Raw genomic sequence first — 9567 nt, forward strand, 5'->3', positions numbered from 1 at the left:
GTTGTCTGTTCACACTGCTATGCCTTATCTTGGCCAGGTCGCAGTTGTAAATGAGAACTTGTTCTCAACTAGCCTACCTGGTTAAATAAAGGTGAAATAAAAATAAAAAAATTGAAATGACTTAATTCACATCAGATGTTTGAGGTTCGGTAAATAAACTAGAGCCCCAGAGTTCAAATGAGTTCTTGATATTTTATTTACAGGTTTGTTAAGTATCCAAAGTTCCTGATATGCTGTAGAACACTTACATTTGGATATCAGTTTTGTCTGTCAGTTAATTGCCTATCAGCTTAGTTCCTCAACGTGCTGTCAACTCTGAGAATTATGAGATCAGTGAAGTGTTGCTGAGTTTGCCTCATATCATTGACTTTTTTTTTGACATGTACAAAGTTGACAGTCTGCTTACATGATCCTAACAAACACAGGAGGCGCTGTCATTTATGTTCTGTATGTTAATGAACCTCAATTCAAGTCAGCTAATCAAACTGTTTTGAAGATACTTCAGAGAATATAAGCTGTGTACTCTAAGAACTGTCTCAAGTATTCAAATAGCCCAAGAGGCAGCTTTGTGTGGGAGTGTTTTCTTAAATCTGAATAACCTTTACATTAACACTTGCTCTATTCACGTTGATGCTTATACAAACAAGACAATGTGTTATTCTCCCACAATGCCAGTGGCAGGAAGACAATGACAGTTGATAACTTGCTAAATGGAGTATGTTGTAAGGGGTGCGTACTGGCGGCAGAGAAGTCAGACGCAGGAGAGCAAAAACTGTTTCCTACTGCTCAGTTTAATAACAAAAACCCAAAGAAAAACAGAACAATCAATAAATGGGTACATAACCCGACGCACACCAGACAATACGTACACAAGCACTTACAATAAACAATTCCCGACAAGGACATCGGGGGAACAGAGGGTTAAACACACAACATGTAATTGATGGAATTGAAACCAGGTGTGAGGGAAGACAAGACAAAACCAATGGAAAATAAAAGGTAGATCGGCGATGGCTAGAAGGCCGGTGACGTCGACCGCCGAATGCCGCCCGAACTAGGGGAGGGACCGACTTCGGCGGAAGTCGTGACATATGTGTTTAAAATTCTTATAAAAGTCTGATGTGGGTGGGGGGGGGGGTGTTTCTAAGCTGACAAATGGAATTGTTTAAAGATAGTCATACAATGGATCTTTTAGCTAACTGATTTTGAATTTTAGAACCTCTTAAGGTATAAAGAAAAATATATATATATTTATATTAGAAAATTATATGATTTGGCTTTTACTATTATAGCCCAGAGAAACACATTGAATAACACATTCAGAAATGGCAAAAAGACCGTCAAAAAATGAATAATAAGAAACAAAGTTTTGAAGTGTTTGTCCTATATCTAGAAGACATAAGAAAGCTCAGGAAATATATATTTTCTTTACTCATATTTAGACCCTTTTTTGGATAGATACAAAATACCTTCATACTTAAATTTGTTTGAACTGGTACCGGTTACCTTGAGACGAGTCCCCTGGCATTTGTGGGGGTCCCCTTTCCATACAGTGGTCATAATAGGCTGTTGGTCAAACCGTTTGTGACACTACAGGCATTTTCATGAGAAGACCAATTTTTGGGATGTCTCATGGTCTGACAAACACCACGCTAGCTCTGCCACATTTCAATGCAGATGCTGAGGTGCGGCATCGGTGTGGAAGCACTTAACTGGCCTGCACATAGTCCTGACCTCAACCCCATCAAACACCTTGGGGGTGAATTGGAACGCCGACTTCGAGCTAGGTTTAATCACCCAACATCAGCGCCTGACCTCACTATTGCTCTTGTGGCTGAATGGAAGCAATTCCCCGTTGCAATGTTCCAACATCTAGTGGAAAGCCTTCCCAGAAGACTGGAGGCTGTTATAGCAGCAAAGGGGGTACCAAACTTCAAATTCATGCCCATGATTTTGGAATGAGATGTTTGATGAGCAGGTGTCCACATACTACACATCATGTAGTGTATTATGTATAACCTACCTAAAAGCAAGAGATCGCTATGTGCACAGGTAAGATCAGGGATATTGCCTCATCGTATTGAAACAGGTTTTATAATGGTGATAGTCCTGCATTTTCACTGTACTCTGCAATCACACCTGCAACCCTGTAAATGTGACTATTAATAAACAATGTGAACCTGAATCTGAATAGTTATATATATTTTTTTATTGCTCTAGGGATTTCATTATTGCTTGGATAACCTTATTTACTAATATGTATTGATTTATTTTTCACTCTATGTGGTGTGCACTGCATAGAACACCGGAAGAATAATCACAAGTGAATTATTGTAATTGCAAACTGGCAATTTGACACAAAAATAAAATGTAAATCATTCATTCATACACAATTGCATGTAAAACTTTGTAACTTCAATGTACAGGACTTACTCCATTAATTCATCATGTGGTTGTTGTGTTAGGAGCACTGTTTCTGAACTATTCATTTAACTAACATTTAGTTGTATTCAGCCATTTTAGTGGATTTCTATGGTATTATTTGAGGTATGCACACTTTTATTAAAACAATCTAGAGCCATGTGGATTGCTGATTAAAACTCAAACACACATAAGTGCTGGGGATGTTTGCATTATGAGGACATTGTTTCTTCAGTTTGATTGTGTGTTCTTTCTTTTCAAAAGAATCTCTCTACCTCTACTTGTCCTGTATTATGTTGTCACTAGTTAATGCCTTTTTTTATCTGTGAAACTTTGTTGCAGATTTGCATAGTGTAAGATAAATGTTTGCATCATCTAATTATCTTTCCTGTTTTAATGTGAGGGTGTTTTTTTTCTGTGTAAATACGTAGCAGTTGTTCCGGGAAATTACCACACTAATAAGCACCGAAGGAAGGCTGCAAGTTAGAAACTAACTGTGCGGATGGGCATATTTGTGACAGCACAAGGCAAGGGGGAACAGAAAAGGACGTCTGACAAAGTCAATTTAAGTTTTAAAACCATACAATTAAGGAGTCTCGGTGGTATACAGGTGGTACGCTTGGCAGAATGTACTGTAATCCTCCTGTGATTTACTGCGTTGTGATAAACTTCGGCTCTGCCTCACCACCAGATTGTGAATTAATGAAAGATGTCTCTGGATAGGGCTGATGTCAGTTCAATTTGTTACAAAAGTACCTGGCACAGGGTAGTACAAAATACAACATGTTCTTTTGTTTTGTCATTGAGTACTTGAAGGCATGTTCACATGCACCTACTCCCCAGGAAGGCAGATGACTTGGAGAGAAACGACAGCGTCTACGATGAGTTAAAGTTGGGCTTTTTAATGTTACATTTTTTTGCCTCTCCCACTTCAGTGCCTTCAGAAAGTATTCATACCCCTTGACTTATTCCACATTTTGTTGTGTTACAGCCTGAATTCAACATTTATTAAATACAAAAATGTCTCACCCATCTCCACACAATACCCATAATGACAAAGTAAAAAGCATGTTTTAAGAAATGTTTGAAAAGTTATTGAAAATGAAATACAGAAATATCTCATTTACATAAGTATTTACAGCCCTGAGTCAATACTTTGTATAATCACCTTTGGCAGCGATTACAGCTGTGAGTCTTTCAAATCAAATCAAAACTCATTTATTGGCACATGCCCCAAATACAACCCCAAATACAACAGTGAAATGCTTACTTACAAGCCCTTAACCAACAATGCAGTTTTAAGAAAAATATATGTTAAGTAAAAAATAAGAATGAGACGTAACAAATAATTAAAGAGCATCAGTAAAATAACAATAGCGAGGCCATATACAGGGGGTACCGGTACAGAGTCAATGTGCGGGGGCACCGGTTAGTCAAGGGAATTGAGGTAATATGTACATGTAGGTAGCGTTAAAGTGACTATGCATAGAAAATAAACAGAGAATAGCAGCAGTGTAAAACAGAGGGGGCTGGCAATGCAAATAGTCTGTGTAGCCATTTGATTAGCTGTTCAGGAGTCTTTTGGCTTGGGGGTAGAAGTTGTTGAGAAGCCTTTTGGATCTAGACTCGGTGCTCCGGTACTGCTTGCAGTGCGGTAGCAGAGAGAACAGTCTATGAATAGGTTGGCTGGAGTCTTTGACAATTTTTAGGGCGGTCTTCTGACACTGCCTGGAATAGAGGTCCTGGATGGCAGGAAGCTTGGTCCCAGTGATGTACTGGGCCGTACGCACTAACCTCTGTAGTGCCTTGGAGGCCGAGCAGTTGCCATACCAGGCAGTGATCTTGATGGTGCAGCTGTAGAACATTTTGAGGATCTGAGGACCCATGTCAAATATTTTCAGTCTCCTGAGGGGGAATAGCTTTTGTCATGTCTTGTTGTGTTTGGACCATGATAGTTTGTTGGTGATGTGGACACCAAGGAACTTGAAGCTCTCAACCTGCTCCACTACATCCCCATTGTTGAGAATGGGGGCGTCCTCTGTCCTCCTTTTCCTGTAGTCCACAATCATTTCCTTTGTCTTGATCACATTGAGGGAGAGGTTGTTGTCCTGGCACCACATGGCCAGGTCTCTTTCCTCCTCCCTATAGGCTGTCTCTTTCTTTTTGGTGATCAGGCCTACCACTGTTGTGTTGCCTGCAAACTTAATGATGGTGTTGGAGTCATGCCTGGCCATGCAGTCACGAGTGAACAGGGAGTACAGGAAGGGGACTGAGCACGCACCCCTGAGGGGTCCCCGTGTTGAGGATCAGCGTGGCGGATGTGTTGTTACCTACAATTACCACCTGGGGGAGGCCCGTCAGGAATTTCAGGATCCAGTTGCAGAGGGAGGTGTTGAGTCCAAGGTTCCATAGCTTAGTAATGAGCTTTGAGGGCAGTATGGTGTTGAACGCTGAGCTGTAGTCAATGAATAGCATTGTCACATACAGTAAGTGTTCCTTTTGTCCAGGTGGGAAAGGGCAGTGTGGAGTGCAATAGCGATTGCATCATCTGTGGATCTGTTTGGGCGGTATGCTAATTGGAGTGGGTCTAGGGTTTCTGGGATAATGGTGTTGATGTGGCCATGACCAGCCTTTCAAAGCACCTTATGGCTACAGACGTGAGTGCTACGGGTTGGTAGTCCTTTTGGCAGGTTGCCTTAGTGTTCTTGGGTACAGGGACTATGGTGGTCTGCTTGAAACATGTTGGCATTACAGACTCAGACAGGGAGAGGTTGAAACTGTCAGTGAAGATACTTGCCAGTTGGTCAGCGCATGCTCAAAGTACACTTCACGGTAATCCGTCTGGTCCGTCCGTCTTGTGAATGTTGACCTGTTTAAAAGTCTTACTCACATCAGCTACAGAGAGCGAGATCACACAGTTATCCAGAACAGCTGATGCTCTCATGCATATTTCAGTGTTACTTGCCTCGATGCGAGGATGGAAGTCATTTATCTCATCTGGTAGGATGGTGTCACAGGGCAGCATGCAGCTGTTCTTCCCTTTGTAGTCTGTAATAGTTTGCAGGCCCTGCCATATCCCATAAGCATTGGAGCAGGTGTAGTACGATTCGATCTTAGTCCTGTATTGATGCTTTGCCTATTTGATGGTTCGTCATAGGGCAGAGTGGGATTTCTTATCTTCCAGGTAAGTGTCCCGCTCCTTGAAAGCGGCAGCTCTACCCTTTAGCTAAGTGTTTTTTTGTTGGGGTATGTACGTACATTCACTGTGGGGGCGACTTCATCGATGCACTTATGGATGAAGCCAGTGACTGATGTGGTGTACTCCTCAATGCCATTGGAAGAATCCCGGAACATATTCCAGTCTGTGCTTGCAAAACAGTCCTGTAGCTTAGCATCTGCTTCATCTAACCACTTTCTTATTGAGTGAGTCACTGGTGCTTTAGATTTTGCTTGTAAGCAGGAATCAATAGGATAAAATGTATTATTGTTAATATACAGCTACAAAGAATATAGATGAAAACTCTCTTGGTAAATAGTGTGGTCTACAGCTTATGAAGAGATACTCTACCTCAGGCGAGCAAAACCTCACGACTTCCTTAGATATTGTGCACCAATATACATAGACCACCACCCATTGTCTTACCAGAGGCTACTGTTCTATCCTGCTGATACAGTGTGTAACCTGCCAGCTGTATGTTATTCATGTTGTCGTTCAGCCACAACTCGGTGAAACATAAGATATTACAGTTTTTAATGTCCCGTTGTTAGGGTATACATGCTTGTAGATTGTCTATTTTATTATCCAATGATTGTACGTTGGCTAATAGGACTGATGGTAAAGGGAAATTACCCACTCCGAGCCGAATCCTTACAAAGGCACCCCAACCTTCATCCTCGTTATGTCCATCTCTTTCTCCTGCCACTGACAGGGATGAGGGCATTGTCAGGTGTCTGGAGTAAATCCCTCTCTTCCGACTCGTTAAAGAAACAATTGTCTTTCAATACGTTGTCCTTTCAATTGCTGTCCTGATTTCTAGAAGCTCTTTCCGGTCATAAGAGACGGCGGCAGAAACATTATGTAAATAACTTACAAATAACATGAAAATACACACACAATAGCACAATTGGTTAGGAGACCGATAGATCATACTAAGTTTCTAAGAGCTTTCCACACCTGGATTGTTTAACATTTTCCTGTGATTCTTTTCCAAATTCTTCAATATTTGTCAAATTTATTGTTTGAATGGTATATCCCATATACTGTATGCCGTATGTAGGGGTATTTGAAAATAGCCACATTAAGGTTTTTCAATACCGTCAATACGGTATGTTTTATATTTGCTAATTTTTAAGTAAATACCTACAGTCAACTTTGCAATATGTTAGGAGATTAAGAAGATCACATTCTTCATTTTAACCTGTCACAGGATTTTTCATTGTGTGGCTTACCGGTAGTCCCCCAGTCATGTGGTGTTTGTTTACAAGCACACAACGATAAGAGATCAGAGCCTTGTCACTCACTGTTGTGCAGCCAGGTAATCTTGCAGCAAACTGTGAGTAGCATTTTTTTGTTACTTGTATAACTTTATGATCTGGGATGTCTGTCATGAAAAATACTATAGGTCAGAGACTATAAAATGTTTGCAATGCCCTTGTTAGAATTAATTTAGTGTTCTATATGTATATCATTTTATATGTACTTGTTAGTTTTGCTAACCTTCAGATTACAATAGCGCCCCTTGTGGTCAGTGCCGGTAATACTGAATATCCCGGAATGGCACATGGTTGGTATTTTTATTTATTTAACCTTCATTTAACTAGGCAAGTCGGTAAGGAACAAATTCTCATTTACAATGATGGTCTACCAAAAGATAACAGGCCTCCTGAGCAGACGGGGGCTGGGATTAAAAATGAAAATGTAGGACAAAACACACGTCATGACAAGAATGACACCACAACACTACATAATGACAGACCTAAGACAGCAAAATAGCATGGCATGGTATGAAGTTATGACAATCTGGATACTGCCCAAGCCTAGTTGGAGACCATTTTCAGGTCTTGCCATAGATTTTCAAGTAGATTTAAGTCAAAACTGTAACTCAGCCACTCAGGAACATTCACTGTCTCCAACTCCAATGTAGATTTGGCCTTGTGTTTTCGGTTATTGTCCTGCTGAAAGGTTAATCCATCACCCATTGTCTGGGGGAAAGCAGACTGAAACAGGCAATTTTGCCTGTGCTTAACACTATTCCATTCATTTTTTTACCTGAAAAACTCCCTAGTCTTTAACAATTACAAGCATACCCATAACATGACGCAGCCACCACTATGCTTGAAAATTTGGAGAATGGTAGTCAGTAATGTGTTGTATTGGTTTTGCTCCAAACATAACACTTTGTATTCAGGACAACAAGTTAAATGCTTTGCCACATTATTTGCAATATTACTTTAGTGCATTGTTCCAAACAGGATGCATGTCTTGGAATATTTTTATTTTATACAGGCTTCCTTCTTTTCACTTTGTCAATTATATTAGCATTGTGGAGTAACTACAATGTTGTTGATCATCCTCACTTTTCTCCTGATTGACTGAGGGACCTTACAGATAATTGCATTTGTGGGGTACAGAGACGAGATAGTCATTCAAAAATCATCTTTAACACAATTATTGCGTGAGTCCATGGAACGTGTGTGACTTGTTAAACAATTTGTATTCCTGAACTTATTTAGGCTTGCCATAACAAAGGGGTTTAATAGTTATTGACTCAAGGCATTACTCAAGACATTACAGATTTTCCTTTTTAATACATTTGTACACATTTCTAAAAACATGGGGAATGAGTTAGGCAAGTGACAAAATCAACATTTTATGTATTTTTATTAGCAAAATATGGGGGGGGGGGGGGGGGGGGGGGGGTGAATACGTTTCGAAGGCAATCTATTGGATTGAGCTCCTATGACCAAACATTGATATTCAATATGACACATTGGCTGTTTAAATTCCTCCAGGGTAGGAGTTATTTTTTATCATACAGTCATCTTATGTTTAGCAGCTAATGCACTAACTCCCCTGTAGCTCAAAATAATAGCTTTAATTAAACATGTAAGAGCCGGGGTTGAACAAATAGCAATACACACTAAGGCCTTTTGGAAGTAGAATCACCAAACCAATGAACCACAACACTTCAATACACAAAATACGAACATGCCTTTCAGGATCATTTAAATTTCCCTGTGACATTTGGAATTTGTAACAAAAGAGGCGGCACCAAATGAATATCAATGACTAGGTTTGATATGAATATTCTAATAACCACATCTAATAAAAAATAGCTTGACTATAGTTCCCTAAAGAGCCAGAGGGGGAAATAGAACGCATCCACAGCCTTGGCCCACCAGCCAAATATAAATAGGTTTGTTTTTAATTTGCATGTGATCATAAGGGTTATTGTGAGAGCAGCTATGCAAATGAGAAAAACATTTCTCTGAGGTGTTTTTCTTCACAATGAATAATCACCCAGTGTTGGCTCCCACATACCTTGCCACTGTTAAGTGTTTTATAACTCAAACTGTGCACATTTACTCTCTCATAAAGACTATTTAAGAGGCAATAGAATAGTTGAACCACTTTCCTTCCTCACAGTGTGAACCTCGTAAGAAATATAGCCTGGGGTTTCCAATCTCATCTATTTGTGTTATACTTTGGTTAGTGAATAGACAATTTAATCTAAACTTCAGACCCACGTCATCCAATCACAGTTTCTGATTGGCTGAATTTCTGATTAGGATGTTACCTAATGATTGGATGATTTCTCTGATGTCAGTGACTAGGCCAATTACACCAGATAATCATTCAGTGGCCGTGCTCAGTACAAGGCCTGTCATCGCTGAATTTGGTGCAGACACTGAGGCGCCACAGTATGGGAGGTTTATCCTCGCAGAGAAAGGGATGGGACTCCGGAGTTCGATTTTATTTGTCACTTTATTTAGACGAAGTGACACAGTGTGGTAGACTCACGCAGCGTGGTCATAAAAAGCTTGTCCCCATACCTGACAGCCACTCTCTGAGAGATACAGTCAGCAGCAACCCTTTTACCTTTTCTCTCTCTCTCTCTCTCTCTCTCTCTCTCTCTCTCATATACC

This window comes from Oncorhynchus mykiss, chromosome 7 (genome assembly GCF_057628025.1).
Source record: "Oncorhynchus mykiss isolate SJ-2025 chromosome 7, ASM5762802v1, whole genome shotgun sequence".
NCBI lineage: Eukaryota > Metazoa > Chordata > Actinopteri > Salmoniformes > Salmonidae > Oncorhynchus > Oncorhynchus mykiss.